This window comes from Melospiza melodia, chromosome 2, assembly GCF_035770615.1.
Source record: "Melospiza melodia melodia isolate bMelMel2 chromosome 2, bMelMel2.pri, whole genome shotgun sequence".
Lineage (NCBI taxonomy): Eukaryota > Metazoa > Chordata > Aves > Passeriformes > Passerellidae > Melospiza > Melospiza melodia.
The window spans coordinates 130,392,221-130,415,505 of NC_086195.1; positions in this window are offsets into that span (position 1 = coordinate 130,392,221).

Consider the following 23,285-nt stretch of genomic DNA (forward strand, 5'->3'; position numbering starts at 1 on the left):
TGCATTATTCAAACCACATAAAGGGAGCAGCAGGGAATAAAATATTTCAGTTTAATTCCATAAACAAAAACCCACAAGAGAAATGTGTTCATTAGAAAGAAGTGAAAAGATTTTATCAACTTTCGATGCACATAACATAATTGCTTGCAGAAGTTTGCAAAAAGCATCCAAATGCCAACTCAAAATTCCTTCAATGGGGAATAGAAAAAAAGAAAACAAAATAAATTTTCATGAGAGACACCTCCCCAAAACACTTCCCTTTCTTGGCTGATACTACATCTTAAAAATTCATTGTGTTTCTTCATTGATAATCTGTTGCCAGCATTTGAAAGCTGGCAATTTTATTTGCTTAATTTCTTCTCTCTCTCTGGTCTTCCAAGTAATTTTACCATTTTCTCATTTTTCTCCCTCAAAACCCTTTATGCCTAAATTCCCTTGTTCTTTTAAAATGTTTCACTACCTGCAAAATCCATCTGCTTCAGATGTTTTTCTACTACACTAGAGGGTGAAAATTAAAATAACTTAATGACTCACTGCCTGTAAAATTACTTTCATTTTATCATGAATTTTGTTCAGTCCCATAGTGAGTGCAGATTCAGTGAGAGCTTTGTGTTTTGTGCTCTGAATTTGGGATCTTCACTAAATTAAAGGCACCCTCTTAGACAGAAACTGTATATTAATCTGCAGAGAGATTAATTTTCAGAACATGATACAGTACTGATCACTTGGAAAAATCGTGCTTGGTAACTCCACACCTGAAAAATACATTCAAGATCAGTACAAGTCTTACAGGGCTTTTTGAACTGAACTATGGAAGTGGGGCGTTGTGGGTAGGGGTGCTTTGCTATTTCTTTTTCCTTATACTCCTTAAGAGTGTCTTGGCTATTGCGTTAGCAGACCTTGGGAATTGGCATGTAACTATAAATGTAGGAGATACACAGATTTAGAAACAGACCAGAATAATGCTTTAATTACATAAGTTTTGTCCATATTTAAAGCCAGGAAGCATCAGCTGGACCAATGTGTTTGAATAGAAGTAGACTGTTTACATACAAACATCACATTTTGAAATTATTAGCGTTTTATCCTCCTTTTTAAGGTTTTAAATTAAGCTGTATTAAAAAAAATATATTGACTTCTTATTTACAGAGCACTGAAATGTTCCTTTCTAATTTTGGGGTTTACCTTTAGAGTATAGAGTATTTTCTTAAAATATGCACTATGTTGAAAGACAAGAGACCCAGAGCCTCACAAATCACTCCATTAATAGACCTATTCAGTCAGTCCAGCAAGATCTGGGAATTTCTCTTGCTGATTTTATTCAGTTGACATTTTTTTAATATTGTTTTCTTAACATTTTTCACTCTTCTGAAACCCTTTGAGATGCTATTCACAGGGAATTCCTGAATTCTGCTCCAGTCAATGATATTCAAACATGGTCACCAGCGCCCACTGTGCTGTTACTATTCACTTCCTTCATTCAAATATCTCATTTACAATGTTTTTGATTCTTCTGCAGATTGTTATGCTTTCTGCATCTGTGCTGAACAGTTACAGAGATAAAGTAAGCAACCTTGGCATACATCTCTCTTGATGTTACAGTCTGCAGCAGCCTCACAATCTGTTTGTATTGCTACTTTCTCCCCAAGTACTCAGTATTTTCATTAGCTGCATATTTCATGTTACCATTAGACATGTAAAAATATGTATTTATCTGACATATTGAGTTTCATCAAGTCTTCTCAAAATCAACAAAACATTAATGAGCTTTTCTTTGAACTTCTGGTGTGTACATATACCATCATTTTGTTTCTCATGCCTAATTCTATGTATAATCCAAACATACATCTTAATGCTTATCTCACAGTCTTGATAAATACATTTGGAGTTTTAACCATCCTTTTTTTTAAAGTAAATTTTATAGTTCAAAGGCTTTTATAGTTGTTAGGGTAGAAATAAAAACCAATTATTTGAATAAGTTTGTATATTTATCTTTACCTTTCAAAGTTTCTCTGAAGAAGTGAATTCTTTCAAATTTTTAACAACATCCTGCCAATATATTCTTATTTTGCTTGGTAATATCCAGATTCTAGATGCCATTTTGAAAGTATGAGAGTTTCACATGTGTAGCTTTTTCTTCAGATTGATAAGAATCACAAAAATCATTCACATATTGGCTATTCATATAATAGCTCTTCATTTCAGAAGTTGTGTGGGTATAGAACCCTCATTTACATCATTCAAGGATGAGTTACAATAAAATATTTCAATATTTTTTATTTTACTCTCCTCTAGCTGTCTAGGCTGCTGTTTGATTCTACAAAGTATTGATAATTGATTATAGTCATTGTGGACATCAAATCTACAGGCAGCTGGAGGGTCAAAGTCACCTTCTGACATCGATCTCTCCAAATAATGGGCAGCACTTTTCTGGACAAAATTAACTTGATGAGTATACTTCACTTTAAATTGATGCATGCTGAATTATCTACTTTAAATTAAATTATCTGATGCCAGAGTCTCTGTGTCTCTTGACATGAAACTATCATTGTGGTCATTGCTTTATACAGCTTGTGAAACGGAGTGGTTTGGGTCATGCTCTCAGGTTCCTGGAGGCATTTATTACATGAGCTACAGTTCATTATGGACAGGCTATGAGGCTATCTGAAATAACAGGTATTTTTGGAATGAGCAGTCTTCTGGGACTCAAAACTCATAGTGAGTTTTCAAATTTCACTTTTCTAGCAATGTCAGGAACTGAAAGGGTTCATGCTTTAAAAATTGCTATGAAGGAGTTTTGTCCATTGTAGTAAAATCTGTATAAGAAGCTACAACCACAGAAGCCCATCCCTCCTTGAAAATTCCTGACTAGAACCTTGGGCTGTGAGTTAAGCCATGTAGATAAGATAAAGGGGACACTATTGTTCAGTCATCTGAGGCTGAGGGAGAAGAATGCATCCGCAAGAAAGCCAAACCCAGCACAGAACCATCCCTGGCTGGTTTTGGGGTGGGGGAGACCACAGCCCTCAGAGGCCAGGTTTGCACAGACTGCCCCCAACCGAGGGGGTGCGGAGGAGGTTTCGGATGTGTGGTGTAACCTCTGGTCAGAGGCTGTGAACACCCATCCTCCCTCACACAAACCAGCCCAGCTGTGAAACCCCCAGCCCCACAGGCCACATCCACGGGGCATTCACGTGGGAGGCAGCTGAGGGGGTGCCATAATCCATCGAAAAACCCCAAAGCACTCCCCAGACTCATTCCTGAGCCCTTGCACCACAGCATTGCACGTGTTGCAAAGAGATGCCACAGACCCAGAGTCTGCTGCAAGAGACTGTGCCAAACTATGCCCTCGGCCTGGTGGGCTGGGGGGGTACCTGGGCATTCCCACCTGGCCTGAGGATAAATTAATCCAATGGATTTTATGTTTTCTGGAGAAAAAGAACCCTCACCACCAAGAACATCAGCTGGAGAGGGTCAACAGGACACCATGATGATCCATGGAGTGGTGGCACTTTCTTTAATCTGTCTAGATTTCTGTCCCACCACCTTGTTTTCTATTTTTTTCTCTTCCTTTATCTCTCTTTTCCCCTCTCTCTTTCTTTCTCAAATTTTCTATCAAATAAAATCCACACTATTGACTTTGGCACATGGTCTCACTGGCACCTCAATTCAGTCTGAGGCATTTCTAATAACTTTAAAAACAAGGCTGTAACAAGTGAGAACAGCTATTCCTCTGTTCTTTTTATTTTCTGTTAGGCTTGAGCTAAAAAGAATGAACTTGATTTTTTTCCTAGGCTCAGTGGTAAAGTGAAATCACCAAAATAAAGCTGTGAGTATTATTCTGCCTCATCAGGCTTTGTGCTCTGCAATGCAGAGGTATCCACACTCTTCTTTTCCCAACTATGAATGTCTCGGGTGTTAAATCTGGACAAGAAAATAGTGTTGATACATACCTGCGTAAAAAAGTACAGCTAAAAGTTTTCACTCTCTGTGGTTCTTGTTGCAGCTTTCTGGCTCCATGATACAAAACCCTGAAATTTCTGCAGAAAGTCATCCTGGAATTATTATAGTATTGAGTTTATATAAAAATAGAAAAACAAAGGTACTCAATTTTATATGTTTTTGCTAATACACTTTATGCTATCCTCAATGTGAGGATATGTGTGCTATGGAATGTAAGTGTATGGAATGTAAGTACTAGTTTTATATAATTGTACTATGAAAAAAAAAGAAGAAAAATTTAGAGGCTCACAAGGTCATAGCTGTTGATTTGGCCTTCTATGCATATAGAATGTAAAAAAAAATGTTTAGTAGAATAATTTGAATTTTTAAACTATTTGTCTCTGTGTGTACCTTTCATGCTTGCTTTTAGTGCATGCATTAGCAAGAAAGGTCACTGCTGGGTCACTGGAAGCCCAGACTTATAGCCAGTTAAACTATTTGCACAGAATAGATACTGTAGATGTTGTTTAAACATGTGTACCAGGACACCATCAAAGCAAAACAAACTTTGATTTGCTCAAAAAACTGCTCAGATTAATGACCTGTTAAAATATTGGGGCTTGTTATTTTCTACAAATGGTTTTATAGTGTTTGTCTGCATGGCCTTCACTTGGGAACAAAAGCTCTGGGTTATATTTTTTCACTTCAGGGTGAAAAAAAGAACAACTAGCCAATATTTTTAACATCATTGTAAAATTACCTTTGCATGCTTCACTCCCTTCATGGTAAAGCTATGTGGCATGATCACGCAGCAGCCGATAATGATGCAGGTAAATGACCAGGACACAGTTACAACAAAAACTATAAAGACTTCTTTAAAGAGGACCAGAGAAAGAGGAAAGGGATACCCATCCTAGGAACAAATACCAGCAGGCTTGAACTGGTTTCTGCCACAGCTGCTACTCTTCCCAGTGGGAAAAAAAAAAGTTAATATTGCCAATTGGGGGCTGTGTACAAACCACGAGCGGGATGGGACTGCTGAGGAACATGCCTTGAGCTGTTTTATTTTCCAGCATCAGTTTCATTACATGGTTATGACAATGGGAAGATGCTACCAGTTCACATCCAAGGCAGCAGACCAAGAACTTAAAGTTACAACTTACTTTATAAGTTTTTTGACCAATCACTCTAAGCAGAAGCATATTTTACAGTAGTTCCGTCCAACCACTGTAAGCACACTCACCTTTGGTTAAAGCAATGCTTGCTTATTTCAAATACAATACCTGCTTGTAAGCCTTAAAACACAATGCACAGAACTCCATTATTAAGCTTCAAACTTCCTAATATCTTGCTAGATAAACTTTTCTGTAGCTTAGGGAATTATTCTAGACAAGCGTTAATACACAGACCATTGTTCTATTTGTCCTTGCTTTTTTACTTTTTAAATAATTTTTCTGCTGACCTATCTCATGGCTACTACTTAGCTCTGATCACAGTTCTACTGCCTCTGAGGCCTGCCTTTTGCAGCTTTCCCAAAACCCTCTAATTTTGTGGATTCCCACAGTTAAAAAGTCCCTGCAGGTACTAGGAAAATAGGGAAAGGCAGGGCAGAAGTGGGAGAAGAGAACTGGGAAGAGACAGTGCCAAGTGTCGCAGGTGAGACACAGTAAATGACAGACCAGGGTGAATCTGGATGCTGGAGCTTGTTTAAGAAAAGGGCAGTGAGGATTTTCTACCCTGCATGATTACCTCACACATTCAGTCACACCCTCCTCTGCAGCTCTTGTGCTTCACAGGTCTCACCATCCCTTCACTGCCAGAGGTGCCTCCTGACTCAGGAAGGTCTCTAGAAAAGTGGGTTGGTTCCCTCTGTGCTGTTGCTCATCCTTACCCATCTCAGCTCTTTCCTCTCAAGGTCCCCAAGCATCTCTCTTTTTTGGTCTTTTTACAGCCCCTGGATTTCCAGAATCTTCCCTTGCTTTCAAGATCTCTTCTCCAGCAAAGATCTTCACTGTTCAAGGATTATCTTCTTTCCAAGACCAGTTTATATAGGAATCCTTTTCAGTGAAAGTCTTTTTCAAATTCTCACTTCTCCCATTTTCCCCATTTCAAGAGTCTATATGCTGAAACACAACACTTAACCAGTCTCTTAATTAGTGGTTTTCTTTTCTTTCTTTATTAATTTGAGGATTTGAGACAGGCCAGTTTTTTTTTAATGCAGATGCTGACAGATATTTCAAAGAGCCCATATCTATTGCTGCCAGCAGGTAGTGGACTTCTCCTTGAGAATTCAAGAATTCAGTTTGGGGCATTTGCACACAGACAGGCACTGACACAGACACAGACACACACAAACACAAAAATATATATCTGAGTTGTTTTTACATCCATGAAAGAAGTAAAAATTCATTTTGGTTAGAGAAAACAAAATATTTCAAGAGGTCAAAACATGTTAACATTATATATGCCTGGCAATAACAGCAAAAGGAAAAATGTCATGCATAAATACACTCTGAGGGATCTTGCCATTCTACAGCATTATCATACAATATGCTGTTGCTGGTGCAGCATAGAAATTGGGAAATACTTTCAAGACTTTATTCACTTCGGTGGGAGGTTGTGTGGGTAAAGAAAATACAGCAAAAGAGAAGAAAAAGAGCTGGAGAAATTTGGTGAACTTTAGCTCAGAATGTCAAGTGAGTCTCCTTTATTATCTATCCTACATACCTTTCTCTTAGACATCTGTCTAGACTGCATCTCTCATAGCTGCTGACAAGCTTGTGGAATCTTAAGTCTTCAGGTCCACTGACATCTCTAGCTTAATACCCAACATTTTAAAGCAGTTACAAAAGAGTAAAAATTCTGCAGACTAAAAATTGTAGGGGAAAAAAAAGCATTAAACAACCCCTTTCTCTCACTACAGCTTTAGTCTTTTATAAGCCTTTAAATACCATGGTGCAGTTTGTTGTTTTGTTTTTCAAGTGGAATTGTCATCACTACAGAAGAGTGTAAAAAAATCTTTGATATTCTTGTGTATTAGTGTGGCCTTAATAATAAATGGATCCCACCTTTTCATCTGAGTCTCAAAAATTTGTATGGAGCTAGTATATTTCCTTGTGTCATGGTAAGATGCTAAACCAAGAATCATGAAATCATAAAATGATCTGGACTGGAAGACACCTTAAAGATCATCTTGTTACACACCCCTGCCATAATCAGGGACACTTTCCACTAAACCAGATTGCTCAGAGCCCATCCAGCCTGCCTTGAGCAGCCACAGCTTCTCTGGGCAACCTGTGCCGGTGTCTCACCACCCTCACAGTAAAGAACTTCTTCCTAAATCTAGTCTATATATACCTCTTTTAGTTTAAAATCATTCCCCCTTGTGTTACCATTATATATCCCTGTATAAATTCCTTCTCCAGCTCTCCTGTAGAGGCACAGCTCTAAAATCTCCCCAAAGCCTTGTCTTCTCTGAGGTGAACAACTCCAATTCTCTCAGCCTGTCCTTGGAGAAGAGGTGCTCCAGCTCTCTGATAATTTCACCTCTGAAAGAATTTCAGACTTTCACTAGGTTTTAGTCTTCAAACAACATTTGGAAGTGTGAAAATTGTGAAGAAAAAGTGTAATTTTTAATTGAATTAATTGTATGGATGTATTTATTGCTCATGAGCAATTAGTCTGTTAGTTTCCAGTCAGTGCCATGAGCCCTTTGGTTATAGTAGTTCTTTGGTCTGACTGTTTTAGAGAGTTTATTCTTCACTGAAATTCAGATAAAACTTTCTGATCTTCCTAAAAATAATTTTTATTAGTCTGGCTTCCTTCAGGTCTCTGTTTCAGATTTTGGTCTGAGGACTAACTCTTGCCAAGTAAAAAGTAGAGAATGCTCTGAGCTTATAGTTTGGGATAAAAATATGGGAATAACAAAATCATCATCAATCAAAACTAAAACTTTTGGTATGTCTGTTCTTCATCACAGATACACTCAGCTGTCTTCTGAGACGTACATATATGCACAAACATGCACATTCTCAGGTTAAAAATAATCTTTAGAGAAAAAAAACCAGAAATTGCTGGGACACAGAGTTCTGTTCATTTTATATTTCCCCCTTTTGCTTGAATGGTTGGTATCTTTTTGATCCACATGAAGCAAAAAGGGATTGACTGAAATATGACTTCTACCAGAATTAAAGTATCTGGAGAATCATGTTTTGAAGCTCTATGTTGCTTCTTCATGAAGGGGTGGGAGAACAAAAATAAAATCTAAAAATCCCATGAAACCTGAAGCCTCAGTAGGACCCATCCATCTTTCATTTCCCTCATACAGGAAATCTTTAATTTCCAGAAATGATCCTTGTCATGTTTTTGGGCTCACCTGTCTGGCCTGTAATTGAATAATTCTTGTGCTTGGCTTAATTTCTCTTCTTTACCGTGTTTGCACAACTGTGGCATCAGCTTCTGTACTTATTCTTCCATTTAAACATATTATTTGAAAATGCACAACTGTTAGGGTGGATCACAGTACAAATATTCTTAGAACAAGCATTAACACCTAGAGGGTTTTTAGTCAGAATATTTGCCACTATCTATTTATAGATTTTGCTCAATGGGTGATAATATCAGCATACACTGTAATATTCCCTGATTCTCTCCCTATGACTTTTGAGAAGTGTTATTGTAACTGGCATTTTGCTGGCACATTCACGAATTTGTCCATTTTTCCTTCAGAGTATGCCTTCCCCCCCTCTCTAAGCAAGGATAAACTATACTTCTGGAAAATATCTTTTATAACTTACTCTCAGATTTCTACCTTAATTGCAAATAATCCTATAAGAACAGCTTATTGAAGAAATGGTGTCTAACAAATAATGGGGTTTTTTAGGTTACAATTAATTGAAACATTTAATTTGTTTAAAGGTTGAAATAAGAAAGCAAATACCTTCTCTGTCGGATGTGGTTTGTACAAAATTTTTTTTCTGCAGAACCTGGTTTCCCAATTATAAAACAGTAAAAGTAGTTGAATACCCCATGGATATAAATTGGGCAGTGTTATGGTTTAGGCCTGGCAAAGCCAGAGCCCCCATGAGTCTACCCTCCACCTGATATCTGCTGTGAGATGTGAGCAGGAATAAGCAAAGCAGGCTCCAGCTTAAACATAAGGAAAAGTTTATTAATTAAACTACACACAATTACTAAACTACACACAATTACTAAACTACACACACACATAAAAAAAAGAAAATCACAAGGAGAATGAAAACTACACAGAAACACTTCCCCCTCCTCCTCCAGATCCCAGTACAATTCATTTCCCCAAAATTATCCACACTCGGTCTGGCACCACCCTTTAGAAAATCAAATCTTCAGCTCATGAAGAGTAGACGGAGTCCTTCCTTGTACCACGGACTTCTTGTCACATTAGCACCGCCCGGAGTCCTGCTATCTTGTGACATCTCCTTTCCATGCCAAGGTGCTCTCACCACCAGGCATGGGATGGGGCAGAGGCCTGCTTTCAGGATGGGCCTTTTAAGGATGCCTCGTCTCGTTCCAGGCAGAGCACACTCTCATCTCTGGGACCTTTGTCCCCCCCATTTCTTCTACACCCCCTGGGGCCGAGGGGTCTCAACACCAAACTCTCCTGGCTCCGAGCCTCCGCTTCCCCCTGCAGTGCAGCCCCTGTATCACCAGGAAACAGTCCATGGATCTACAACAAAAGAGTCCAGCAAAATTGCCACTCCATCTTCCCCCATTCCTTCAACATCTCTCTTTTTCTCTGCCAGACCTCCTTACTGGCCTGTTTCTTCCTTTATCTTCCACTCTTATCCCTTTCCTAGGAAAGGTAATGTTCCATGAAGTTCTCACTATCCACAAGAGTTAAAAGCTCTCCCAGGCCGCTGGGCTGCTCACTGCCCCCCTCCTTCTCCTCCAGCCGTGCTGCCAGCACATGATATCAAGTTTCAAGATAACAGCACAGGATGCATTCTCTCCGTCTCGAAAAAGGTGGGGGGAATAAACAGGTCGCTCGATGCTCCCCCACCCTTCCACCGAATCCGGGCCTACCGCAGATGGGCGGCGTGGCTTTCCCATCCCCCAGCCCAGCCAGCAACTGGGCCGGAGGAGAGACCCAACCATCCACGCCGGAAATCCCAAGAGGGCTCTGAAGGACAAGAGCCCTGCTTTTAACTCCTTGGGTTTGTGGTCCCAAGAGGCGGATCCCATGCCCCACTGGTCAAACCAGGTGCTCATCTTAAAATCCGAACACCCATTGGTGACCACAGCAAAAACAATATATCCCAGATGTCTCATTTCCGGTCAAGCCATGACAGGCAGATATGAGAGTATCTTTCTGTCAGATATGACAGTATCTTTCTGTACTTTCTGATTGAAGTACAAGTTACTGTTTTCTCGACTGCGTCATTAGGGTTTTAAATCAAAAATTATAATCTATTTTCTAAGTGCTAGAATATTTTTTTTTTAAATAAGGAAAAAAAAATCTATGATGATTGTGGGAAAAGAAACCTCAAGTGCCCATTTTAGACATATTTCTATAATGAGAAAAACAGAAATGAAGCTAATTTACCTGTTGTATCACTGTAATTCCCTATTTGCATTACCCTCCAATTAACTTTTCAGCACCAATTAAGTGCAAATCAATTTTATACCTTTTACTGGGCAGATTAGACTCAAGTTTTGGGTGCACCTACACTTTATGTGTGTGAATTCATAGATCTCAGATTGTACTCAAGAAAGACCATTTTTAAGTTGTCAGAAGAAATACCCATGCAAATTTCATCAGCATGCTGCTCAAGTCAGCATATGACACCACGTCTGGCAGGTAAGTAATTTACCATCCTGATTCTGCGGAGCTTTAATCACATCCTTTCCTTTCCACCTCAGTTGGTGACATTCAAAGCTGCTAGTACACGTTCATAATTATAATAGTTCTGATAACAGTTAACAAGTGTACAGCAAAGTCAGGTGATACATAATTAACAAATCTTCATCCATTTAATTAGCTTTCCCTTCACGTGCCATTTGCATGGTGTGCAGCACTATTTTGACTTTTGGGGGGGTGTGTAATTTTTTGTGAGTGAAAAGGAGCGTGATGTCCCAAAACTATTTTTACATTCCTTATTCAGTAGTAGTAGAAATCTGCCAATGAGTTGTGATTTTTCCAGTGGGAAGGTGACTCTGCTCCCTCACAAGAAGGTGCTGGCAATTGCAGAGTGGTGAATTGCTGTGGTGTGGCACATCGTCTGCTTTACTTTTTGGTGGTCTTCATGCCTGGAATGGTGCTGCAGCACCCAGAAATAACCTAGCTGTCTTTATGTGCTACCTTGCAGAAAAGGTGATGGCTTCAGGGCATAAATTGTCCAATACTTGACTTCCTTTCTTGATCATTAAACAAAAATAGAATTTCTAAGTTTCCTTCCCAGTTGCTAGACTAATAACGTCATTTTTGTAAGAGAGTTGTTCAAATTCATGAATTTTGTATAAATACAAATATTCTGATAAAGCTCCAAACTACAGTCTTTACTAAATAAAATGGGTCTTATTTTACAAAAGTAATCCGTGAATAAAGTGATTATAACCTTGTGGTTTGCTGTGTGATTTTTTTTTCAATTACTGATAAATTCCTCTTTAAGTTGCTCAGATTTCCCTATAACAGATTTCTTACATGACCGTTCTGTTTTGGAAGGCAAGACCTGGACTAAATGACATTTCTTTAAAAAAAAAAAAAACCAAACAAACAAACAAATGGCTTTTTTTTGAAAGAAACATTCTCCATTAGTTTCAGTTTTTATAACATTGGCAGCGAAGGGTTTTTTGTTTACATATCTCTCTGCCATTACTCCTCATATCAAAGATTAAGCAGTGACGTGGCAGTCAAATGAATATGCTTTGATTTTATAAGGAGACCATAACGCAGTCAATAAAATACAATTTTTCATAAATAACTTTGGAAGGCTTTTTCCTAAGTGCACTTGTACTGATAACCTATCTTCCAGCAATTTTTTATTTGAATTGCATTTGTTTTGACTGTGTTTACTTGTTTCTCTCTGCTTGCTGCAAATAATGAGAAAATTAGTTATCTGGCATGAATGTTAATGTAAAATTTTTTACCTGTGTATTGCCAAATATTTGTAGTAATAAATTATAATTCATATATAACATCATTTAAGGTTGCAATCTCATTATAAAATTTTAGTTCATTAAATAAAATAAATATATTTTCTCACTATGTTTAATCAAGTCAGCTGGACTTACAAAATAAAAGTGTTAAAAACTGTAGTTTAAAAGCTTCTTACTGGGGTCTGTACACACTATTTGTCAGATGACAAGGCAATGGCTCATATGTGAATTGGATATTCAAATGACTTTGTTTGGGCCTATTTAATTAAATTCACACACAAAGTAAGTGTTTATTTACAGGAAGCATATAAAGAGAATTGAATTTGCTAGCCTATAACTTCTGCTTTGGATAAGAGTTACAGGAGGAAACAAGTGCTCACTAGCTACATAAAATCTATGGCAGGTCTACAAAGCAGCCTGTCATGCTGTGCCATGATGAAAAAAAGAAAAAAAAATATGCAAGATGTAAAGACATAAGAAAATAAATTGATTGTGTCACCATATTTTGCAATCCTGTTGTATTGTTAAATTTCCTGAAAACTCTGGCTTTAGAACTGAATTATAAAATGAAAACTTTCATTTATTTAAAGAAAGATTCGGTGGGTTTTGTGCAAGGATGAAGCTCAGTTATTATAAGACAAATAACAGTATTAAATTAAAAAAACACAAGGTAAATTGTTTTTAGAATCTCATTTTCTAAACTTGAAGATAAATATGTCATGGCTTGACAAATCATCCTTGATCTGATCATTTACTTGAAATATAATCCTTACTCAAACTTGTTCTTCTCACTATTTAGGACCTACAAGTATGAGTAAAAGCTGTTTGTGTTGTTCCTTGTGCTTAGATCTGATTTTAAGAAAAAATATAATTTCATTCTGAAGCCTTTAATCAATGCCTTTAAGCAAAGGTCATTCCTTGCTATAACCAGTGCAGTGTATGTGTGTGCACATGTGTATTTTAAGGAGATTGCCTTTGGTGCAAACTTCTGCATATGAGTGCTGAGCCTGTCTTGATTGTTGAATTGAATGACTGGGCCATTTTCCTAGTTTGAGATGAAAATACAGAAGCTGTCACAGTAATGAGTAACAAAATGCTCACTTCATATGGTGTTAACCATTCTAGTTTCTGTATCATTGTTTTTATAAGATGTGGATAAGCAGAAAAGCTGCAATGATGTTATTTTTAAGTTATTTGTCATGCTGAACACTTGCAGAAAGCAGAAGAGAAAGCAGAGATATTTAAATATATCTTGAAATATGCAGTTGGTTAAGAAAATTCAACTGTTAGCCAAAAATATTGAAATATTGTCCAGGACAGCTGCTGTCCTGAAATAAATAAGGAAAATATATTTGTTCCAGGTAGCTGCAACTGGATATGTGTTTTTGAGTCTGGCAATTGGTAACAAGCTTTTGCTTAGTCTGTAGGATGAATAGCTTAAGTATTCCTGAGTAACAAATGTTCAATGGTTAGTAATTAATCAATTGTTTAATTGAGTAGCTCACAACAGCATGAAAAGCTTCACCCCATAAATTACAAAGAAGGTGGAGTAGAAAGAATCAGAATCAGAGGTGTTACCTGAAAGGTGCAAGAAGGAAGCCTTGAATTTGCAATGGGCAAAATTCAGGGGCTCATCTGGTCTCTGTGGATTGCTGCTGCAGTTTGGCTGTAGGAAAACAACTGAACATGGTGAAAGATCACCAAGACTCAGGGATTCATGTATAGAGTGGTTGGGTACCTTGGAGGTCAATGTGGAAGGTTACAACTCCCAGAAAGGAAAAACTGAGTTGTTTTTCATCTTGTCTATGTAGAATTTTGGTTTTTCAGTTCTACACAAAAACCCCAAACAAGAAAACAAATTAGTTAATGCGTCTTAAGTCTCAACTCTCGCTTGCTGTGAAGTCAGCTCTGCAAGAAGTTATTCTAATTTATTCTAGCTGCTTCCCTTCCCTGAAGGCTGATAATGTCTGATTCAGTCAAATCCAGTGAAACAATATGCTGTCAAACCATGAAGGTTTTTCAGCTGAAATTCTTCAGGATTTTTTTTTTAGCAAGTGTATGTTTCAGGGAGTAGGGGATGTGGGGAGGGGGAAGGAAGCCCTGTTTTGACACTTTGCCTTTGAAACTTCCTGAAGGCAAATGCAATTACTTTGTCTGAAAAATGAGGGGGTGAGCTTTGCTTAATCTGAAGCCAGAAAAACCTTTTTTTAATAAATGTAAAGCAAAATTTAGTAAATACTGTCAATCCCCTTCCTCCCAATAATTTCTTGGCACTTTTTCCATCTTGAGCACAACAGAACTGTATTAGGCTTGAACACAATTAATTTTTGTCTCATTTAATGAATCCATTAACTGATAATCAAATTATTCTGCTGCTAATGACATCCAAACTGAACAAATTGAAGCTGTTTCTGCTGTTCTGCCTCTGGTTTGAGTTGACCCTATCTACATCTCTTTTAAAATATAGTTTCAGTGATCTCTGCATTTAAAGAAAAAACATTCCGCACAACTGAATGCATGGAAAAGAGACAGGTAGTGAGACAATTAAATTGCTTCATAAAAAGAAAATTAGTTTAATTTAAATGGAATAGCTAGGTCAGCTGTACTGGATGGATTCATGATTTCCCTAGAAATCACTTCTGCCCACTTGTCCTGGTTCAGGGCAAATTTGGGAGAAAAATTTGCATTTTATCCACACTGCAAAAGAATAAGCCTTTTATGACAAACAATTATTTTTCTAGAATGTCCTTTTTTCATTAAAAATGAGGGGGAAGGGTAAGTAATGACAATTAAATACGTAAAAGATTAATGATGACCTATGTAAACTACTGGATATTAACTTAGAAAGAGCTTCTAGAATGACTAAGCCAATAAAAAAGCAGCTTACACTTCTACTTTAAAAGAAAGAAAAACATTATCAGAAATCAAATTAAACCATTTGAAAGTACACCTTGCTGGATGAAAAATAAGCAGGGAAGTTCATTTCTGTCTTAAGTCCTGACCCTTATTTTCCTCCCACCTTCTTCTACCCATCTCTCCTCTCTTCCTAGAAGGATTTCCATGTGTAATAATTTGCCATTAAAAATAATCGGAAGACATCTTAATCCCAAATGTTTTTCATATTATTTAAAAAAACCCATTATTTCAATTAAACTTACATGGAAGTCCAGGGTCTGAACAAAAGTTTGTTGCAATTTTTGCAGACAAGCTGCTTAAAGAAAGCATCAGAAAATAAGTTTAGCTTGTGGTTTAGAAGTGTTGACATCATGAAGTTCCCTGGAGGATTCTGTATGAATCTTCTTGTGATGTTTGTTGATGGCATGTTGAGAAGGGCAGAATCAGAGTGTAAGAGTTTTCTTGGCTGAAAACAGAAAAAAGAAATTTGGTGTTTGATTTGATTTTGGGAGGAAGTGTCGGTGTGGATTTTTTGTCTTGTTTTTTTCAAAAAGATCCTTCCTGTGTTGCTTTAAGCTTTTCTACCACAGCTCTCAGTTTTGAGTACATAACAAAGGAATCTGTATTTGTGTTTTAGTAATGATGGCATTTTCTCCCCAGAGAGCCTGCACTGAGTCAAACCTTGCAGAGCTGCTGGCCCGTGACCTACTTTTGCTAACAACTGCACACAGAGCACACACACACTCCCTGATTTGCAGTGCATTCATTACTCCTTTGATCCTGCTGCTAAGTGCTTTGGCCCAAACATCAGATTAATAAACAGAGGTCTGGGTCCGGCCATATCCTAATGGAAAGCTACTCAAACCACTTGTTTCTGTTGACAGTACAGCACCAGCTATTCTGCCCTTGTGGCAGCCTGCCATCTCAGAGTGTTGTGATTGATGATGAAGTCCCACGGAGCTGAGGAAAAGCCTGAACAGCTTTTGAGGAGATTAAAAGAGTCTTTCAAGAAGTAAATAAGAATCTGAATCCAAACAAAAGTAAATGGGCATTATGCAGGTGTGTGACTGTGTTCACAGGGGTCTGAGGATGAGGGAAGAGACGAGGATCTGACTCCATGTTTCAGAAGGCTGATTTATTATTTTATGATATATATTACATTAAAACTATACTAAAATAATAGAAGAAAGGATTTCATCAGAAGGTGAATTAAGAATAGAAAAAGAAGGAATTATAACAAAGGCTTGTGTCTCGGACAGGGAGTCCGAGCCAGCTGACTGTGATTGGCCATTAATTAGAAACAATCAACGTGGGCCAATCACAGATCCACCTGTTGCATTCCACAGCAGCAGATAATCATTGTTTACATTTTGTTCCTGAGGCCTCTCAGCTTCTCAGGAGGAAAAATCCTAAGGAATGGATTTTTCATAAAAATATGTGTGACACAACTGTAATTCCTGTTCTTTTGTGTGGCTGAAGCATGTGGAAAATTCAGAGCTGTTCCAATAAGTATTTTGGATTATAACACAGAGACACACACACTCCATTCCCATGAGGGACGGTCTTCCAGGAAAGAACCAACATAGTCTTGGTCAAATATTCAGTATCCAAAGCCCACTCCTACAGGACCAGTTATACTGGAATGGTTTCTAATAGGTGTCAAAGTAGAGAGCCTAAAATTGTTTCAGGAGGTGGAAAAAGTGAGTTGGGTTTCCAGCAGACAGGCCAATGAATGCTTAAAAACCCATGCTCAGGGAAATCATTAGCTATTTGATGTTAGTTCCACAACATGGGAAACTGCTGCTTTGGCCCATGAGTTGGTGTGGGAGCTCCCAGAGAGGGTGGTTGCCGTTGTGCTATCAGAACCACTGAGCAAAACTCCAGCAAAGGAAAACAGCCACAACAAATAGTAGAAACTGCATCTGTCATATCTCTGGCAAAATTGAGCTAATTTTTTACCCAAGCCACAAAAATGCATTTATGTCTGCAGTCTATAGAGATTATAAATTTAGAAGAAATCAACTTATGATTTTGTTTTCAATACCAAATTAATTCAGTATTAGCTATTTCACACATGAGATCCAATCCTGGCAAGTATGCTTATATTTTATGTCTGAAATAGAAAACATCCAGTGATTCAGTTTGGGACACAACTTTAAAGTATGGTTTTCTCTTCAAATGGAATTTTTGGGGTCAGTGGAATGGACGGTGCTGGTGGAAATGTTCACCATTTTGGGGCAATAATGGTATTCTACATCACTACTCAGAGTCTACATGGCTTTTAGAGCACTTAAGGGTCAATATTTACCGAGAGAAAGATTTCCAATCTAAAGTATAACAGAATGAAACTCTGTTATAATCAAAAGGTTCAGAAGTTACCCTCAAAAATCCACAAGTTACTCCATGAAAAGCATACACAGTAAACTCCAAACCCAATCTTTCTGTTTGCAAGATAAATCATTTTTAAGAGCAGTGATGACCCAAGAGTTATTTTTCAGTTTAGTAAATTCTAAGCCCTCAGTGAGGCCTCTGGTCAATTTATCTCATTTTATTAAGTCAGAAAGCATTGCTAGTGATGCAGTGTTTGACAGACAGGGCTCCTATCAGACGTGAGTGCTGCTCTACCTTTTTGTTTTATATGACAGCAAAGTTCCAGCTCTTTACCTCTTTTCAGAAAAGGCTTAAAAGTGAACTGAGAATAGTACAGATTGTCACCCACCTGTATTTATTGATTAGTGAAATTTCTCTTTTATGAATGTAATGTTTCCACTAATTCTTATGGGTTATAATTAATTTTATAATTATTAAATTCTTGCACTCCTATTACATTTACCAGTTTGTACTTCATAATCCTTGTTTACATAACTAATTTAGATTACACCCTTTTGCAAAGCTTTTCTTTGAAATCATAAAATTAATCAGAAAATCATAGAATGACCTGGGTTGGAAGAGATGTTTAGTACCATTTAGATCCAAACCCTCTGCCATGGTCAGACACCTTTCCACTAGACCAGGTTGCTCAGATATCCATTCATTCTGGCCTTGAACATTTCCAGGTATGAGGCATCCCCAACTTCACTGGGAAACCTGTGTCAGGGCCTTATCACCCTCACAATAAAGAATTTCAGCCTAATATCCTGTCTAAGTCCAGCTCTCCTTCAGTTTGAAGTCATTGCCCCTTGTCCTGTCCCTCCAGGCCCTTGTAAATAGTCTCTCTCCATCTTTCTTGTGGGCTTCCTCCAAGTAGTGGAAAGCCACAATTAGGTGACCCTGAAGCTTCTTTTTTCCAGGCTGAACAGTTCCAATTCTCTCAGTATGTCCTTATAGCAGAGCTGCTCCATCCCTCACATCATCTTGGGACTTGCTTCAACCTGCCCATGTCCTTCCTGTGATTGGGACGCTTGTTTTCTATGAGTTTCTTTCAGGATCTTCTGCAAGTTCAATAATAATCTAGTAAAATAAGTTTTTATAAGTAATAGAAATTATTACTTTGACATCAAATAATTTAGTATCCTTAAAGACCCAACTGATGTCCCTTTGTGGGTTTTCTTGGAATTAAGAAGTATCCATAGTAAAATACATTCCACTGGAATACGCTGTTCAGTTCACAGAACCAGGGGGAATCTATCAGCACAGCATGTTTGGATGTCTAAATAAATGTGTCCATTCATTTAGTACAGCCAAAGAAGTGCTAGAAATATGGTAAAGAATAAAAGAGATGCATTGTTGGTAAGTAGAAGTTTTATCCAAGCAAGGGAAAAAAACGCCAAACAACAGGACTTACACACCATATGCACATGGTCATCTATGTGTAAGAAGCAGAGGTACACACTTAGTAGAGATGCATGTAAGTTTATAATCTCATTTCATGGAGGAAAAAGAAGAATTGCTAAAATGCAACTGGATAACTCAGATTTAGTCAAAGGATATATACCATGTCCCTATGAAATGAGGCTGACAGAAAACAGTAGCATTTAGGTTCTGAAACCTGAAATTAACTAAAACATTATTATATCCTTGGCAAACTTTAACATTTTCTTCAGGAAACAAACTAGTCATATTCCAGAGTTTCCTAGAGTGAGAGCAAACTATGTGAAGCAAAGAAGCAAAATGAATTTCAGCAGAAGCATGAAAAAGCTGCCAAGTGATGAACCAAACCATGACTTATGCAGGAAAACAACTGGAAACCTTTATCTAAATCATAATTCAAACAGGCCACATCCTTGAAAAATTAAGTTTTATTAATTAAGAAATATAAAAACTTCTCCAAGCTGTAGTTAGATGCATCAACTGCTGTCTAATATTGAAAAATCCTGCTCCAAGATGAAGTAAGAAACAGGACTAGGTAGGCACTGCTGTTAATGCCTGCGTGATATATTTGACAGGAAATTAAATCTGACCCCTGAAAACAGACGATTCCATAAAGATAAACCCTTATTAAAAACATTGGGATATTGGGTTTTTTCTCATCAGGGATCCTTATCACATAATCACATCTGAAAACATTCCTTTCATTTAAGATAGTTAAGAAGACCAGGAAAACAAACCAGTAAAACACACTCAAAATATTTTTGAGATCACACCTAGGATATTAATTTAGGAAAATTTCTGCTTTAGAAGAAAGACACCCTGAAACCATAAATTACATAAATTGCAACTTTGTATTACAACAATGTACTTTTTACATAAATTACAAACATCATAAATTACAGCTTTCTTCAAATCTTAGATGTAGTACAGAATTAGTTCAATCTTTTCTTCACTTGAGATATGTGTATGTTTCAGTTTTACTTTCGCATGCTGACCATAAAGGAAAATAAATAGCCAATTTATACTAACATTGGTCTGCTTTTATTTCTGTATTGTCTAGCACTGAACAAATCAAACAGGCCATATACCACAATTAAAAGTCACATAATCTCTTATATTATATAGAGTCAATTGAAGCTGGTTTTGGAAGAAAAGCAGTGACAATAATAAGGATAATACCAGTAAAATATTTATCAGTTTAGGTTGTTTCACTCATCTTTAACTTTGCCAGACAAAATATAATCACAATCTTCTTTAAACATTTCATTTTTTTTCTCAGAACTTCATGTAAACTATCACTATGATGTAACATCGTAAGCTGCCACAGGTGTTGAAACTATTTCAAATACTATTTCACATTATTTTAAGAAGTTATTTTGCCTGTAAAATGCTTCACTTTCTATTGTCAGCTGTCAAAAACCTAAATCTCAGACTATACAAAGAACTGTCGAGTAGCTGAAGGTTTATTCCAAGTTCTCTGTCTTGCTCCTGGGCACAGTCAGGAAAGGATATACGCTAAAACAGGTCAAAACCAACTCTTCTGACTTGTTATGAACACTCTTAAGATTTTGTATAGATGTAACTCTTTTTTCTGCTTCTGGCCTTTACTTCCAGTCTTGCATAGCTTTTTCTCCCTTTGCTCTTCGCATTCTCTCCATTACCAGTGTTCATACCTGCTTTTCACGTTTTCTTGAAGTATTTCATTTAAGGTATAAGAATGACCTTGGAAATTAAATTTTCAATTTTAAATTTGCTCATCAAGTATTCCTCAAAATCACTTTGAGACTGAGAGACTGGCAGAAGACTTTCAGACTCTATCTAAAGGTGAAAAGGAACATTGAAAGAGTTCCTACCACCTGGCAAGTCTAATTTGCATATTTATCACTTGGTTTCAATATCATTTTATAAACTGTTCAATTTTTTTGTATCAGAAGCCTTCCTAAGAGGATTTCTTTATAACCTTCTCTTAGGAATGACAGTGACAATGATATGTAGCTGAATGTGCAGAGGAAGGTTCAGTGGTTCAGTGAGAACACTTAAGGGAGAAGACGTGCATCAAAAATTCTCCTTTGAGTCACTTTACCACTCCTTTCAAAAGCAGTCCTACTTCTTATAATCATGTACATTTTAAAAGTTTAATTTATGATAGCATAATTTATTAATACTATGGAGGGAAAGCTGGATGTCCCCGTCAAGTGGTCCCTTGGTTGCATTAGACAGTTCAAGATGAAGTGAATATTCCTAAGGGTCTTACTCAGTCCAACAAGTTATAACCTAGGTTGCTGAAATTTGTTGAGCAGTGTCAGGGGCCACTGAAAGTCACAAAGTAGATGGAAATTGAGCTCAGTAGTTATCAATGTCAGACACTCACTTTTATTGTAGTGATGCAATGGAAAATGAGTCCTTCACTTCAACTGTAGAAAACTCCTGAAGTGCATTGGAAAGTGTGGCCAGCAGATTCAGGGAGGTGATCCTGCCCCTCTATTCAGATCTAGTGAGGCCACATCTGGAGTGCTGCATCCAGTTCTGGGTTCCACATTTCAAGAAACACAAGGAGCTCCTGGAGAGAGCCCAACAGAGGCCACAAAATGATGAGGAGTCTGAAGGCCCCGCAGCTGGGCCTGTCTGCCTGGTGGAGGATGGGTGATCACTGCATCTGGCCAGAGGCCATGGCACACACCAAAACCTCTCCTCCTTCCCTGCTTTGGTGTAGGGATCTGTGGGAGCCTGGCAGCAGAAAAACCTGGGGTTGTGGCCTCTATCTCAAAGGTGCTGGACTGTGGTGGATGCTCTTCGAGATGCCTCACACAATGGTGTCATTTTATCTCAATCTGCCTTAGGTGGTTTAACCCTCAGTTGAGGGTTTTCAGTCAGGAGGCCCATCCAGGGTGGGCTTTGCTGGTGCAGTGTTGTTGTTATATACCTTTGCTGTAATAGCCAAAAGTCTTTCATTAAGATGTTCAAGCCATAAACCATAACATTTCAGTCTCCAGCTAGAGGGATTGGAATGGATGCTCTCCAAAGGTCCCTTCCAATCTCAATCATTCTGTGATTCTGTGAAAACACTCAGAATAACACAAAGTTTAGGATTTTATAAATACATCCATAACCAAATACCCAGGTTTCAGATAGCATAAGTTATAAATACTGTGACAATGTTTTGAAAAAAGGATAGGGTTTTTTTTCATTGGTGAATCACACTGAAAAACATTTCCAGCTATTGTATTTTGGATAAGAGCTGCAAATTTTTACCAGACAGATGACTAAAATGCCAATGCATACAAATGGATCTTTGTGCTAAGATGAAATTTAATCAATATTTTACAATGGCAGTAGCTCAGCTAAGACAGAAATTGTAATGGAATGCAAAGAGATTTCCAACTTTAAAGCTTTGGAAAAGAACCAAGTTTAGCACTTGACATCACTGAGTAAGACAGAATATCAGCATTATGTTGCCTCTGAAAGAATCCTGAATTTCAGAAATTTACGTCTGCATTGAACCATACAGTCTTCCATTTACTTTTTAGTGTTATTTGATGCCTTTGCTGGTGTACTAGGGTTAAAAGTTTACTTAAGACTGTGAGGCCTCATACTGAAACAATCAGGAAGGACTATCATTTGAGCTGAGCAATACAGCTGTACATTTCTTTGATTGTGGAAAAAGAAAAGAAAAAGGCAAAAAAAGAAAACGAACAAACCAACCAAAAAAAACAACCACAAAAAACCCCAGGGGAGAGATTGCAATTGCAATCTCTGTTGTAATTTCATATATTTCTTTTCCTCACAATTTAACTTAGTGGATATCAAGATACAGAATGGAATTTTAACACTCCAGAACACAAGAGCTGCTTCCCTGGGTTAGAGGGCAGAGCAAGAACAGGATGTGCCAGGGAGTTGCTACTGTGTGCTGGCACCTCAAAATTTTGTGGATGCTGCCAAAATTATTGCAGGAAAGTGTGATTATATTAGGAGAGCTGAAACAGCTAGCAGGGAAGGTGAGAACTGGGAACAAATAGTTTCTGTTAAATGTAACCTCTTATTTTATACCTACTCTGTGGAACATCGTGTGGTACAAGATGTCTGTGGGACAGGAAGAACTGCTGATGACAGGTGGTAACTGTGCACATAAATATTCATATTCATGTATCAAGGCAGGGATATAATTGTCAGTTAAGTCTACTGGAAAGAAACATTAATTATATTAAACCACAGCTTTGAAAGGTTTTTATTTTGTATGGGCTTTATACATAGTTTTGCTTTAAAAATCAAAATTTTTTCTTCTGCCTCATCCTTCTCCTTTCCATTTCCCTGCCATTGTCTTTTCCTCCTTCTCCTGTTCAAGAAAAGATCCTGCAGGAAAGATAAGACGATGGTTGCTGTCTCGTGTTTCTTCAAGGGAGCAATTTAAGAAGACCGCAATTTTACCACTCAGATAAGCACAACCTCATAAGAGCACCATCATGTATCCCTTTAAAAGCATTACAAAGAACCTATAAGCTGTTATT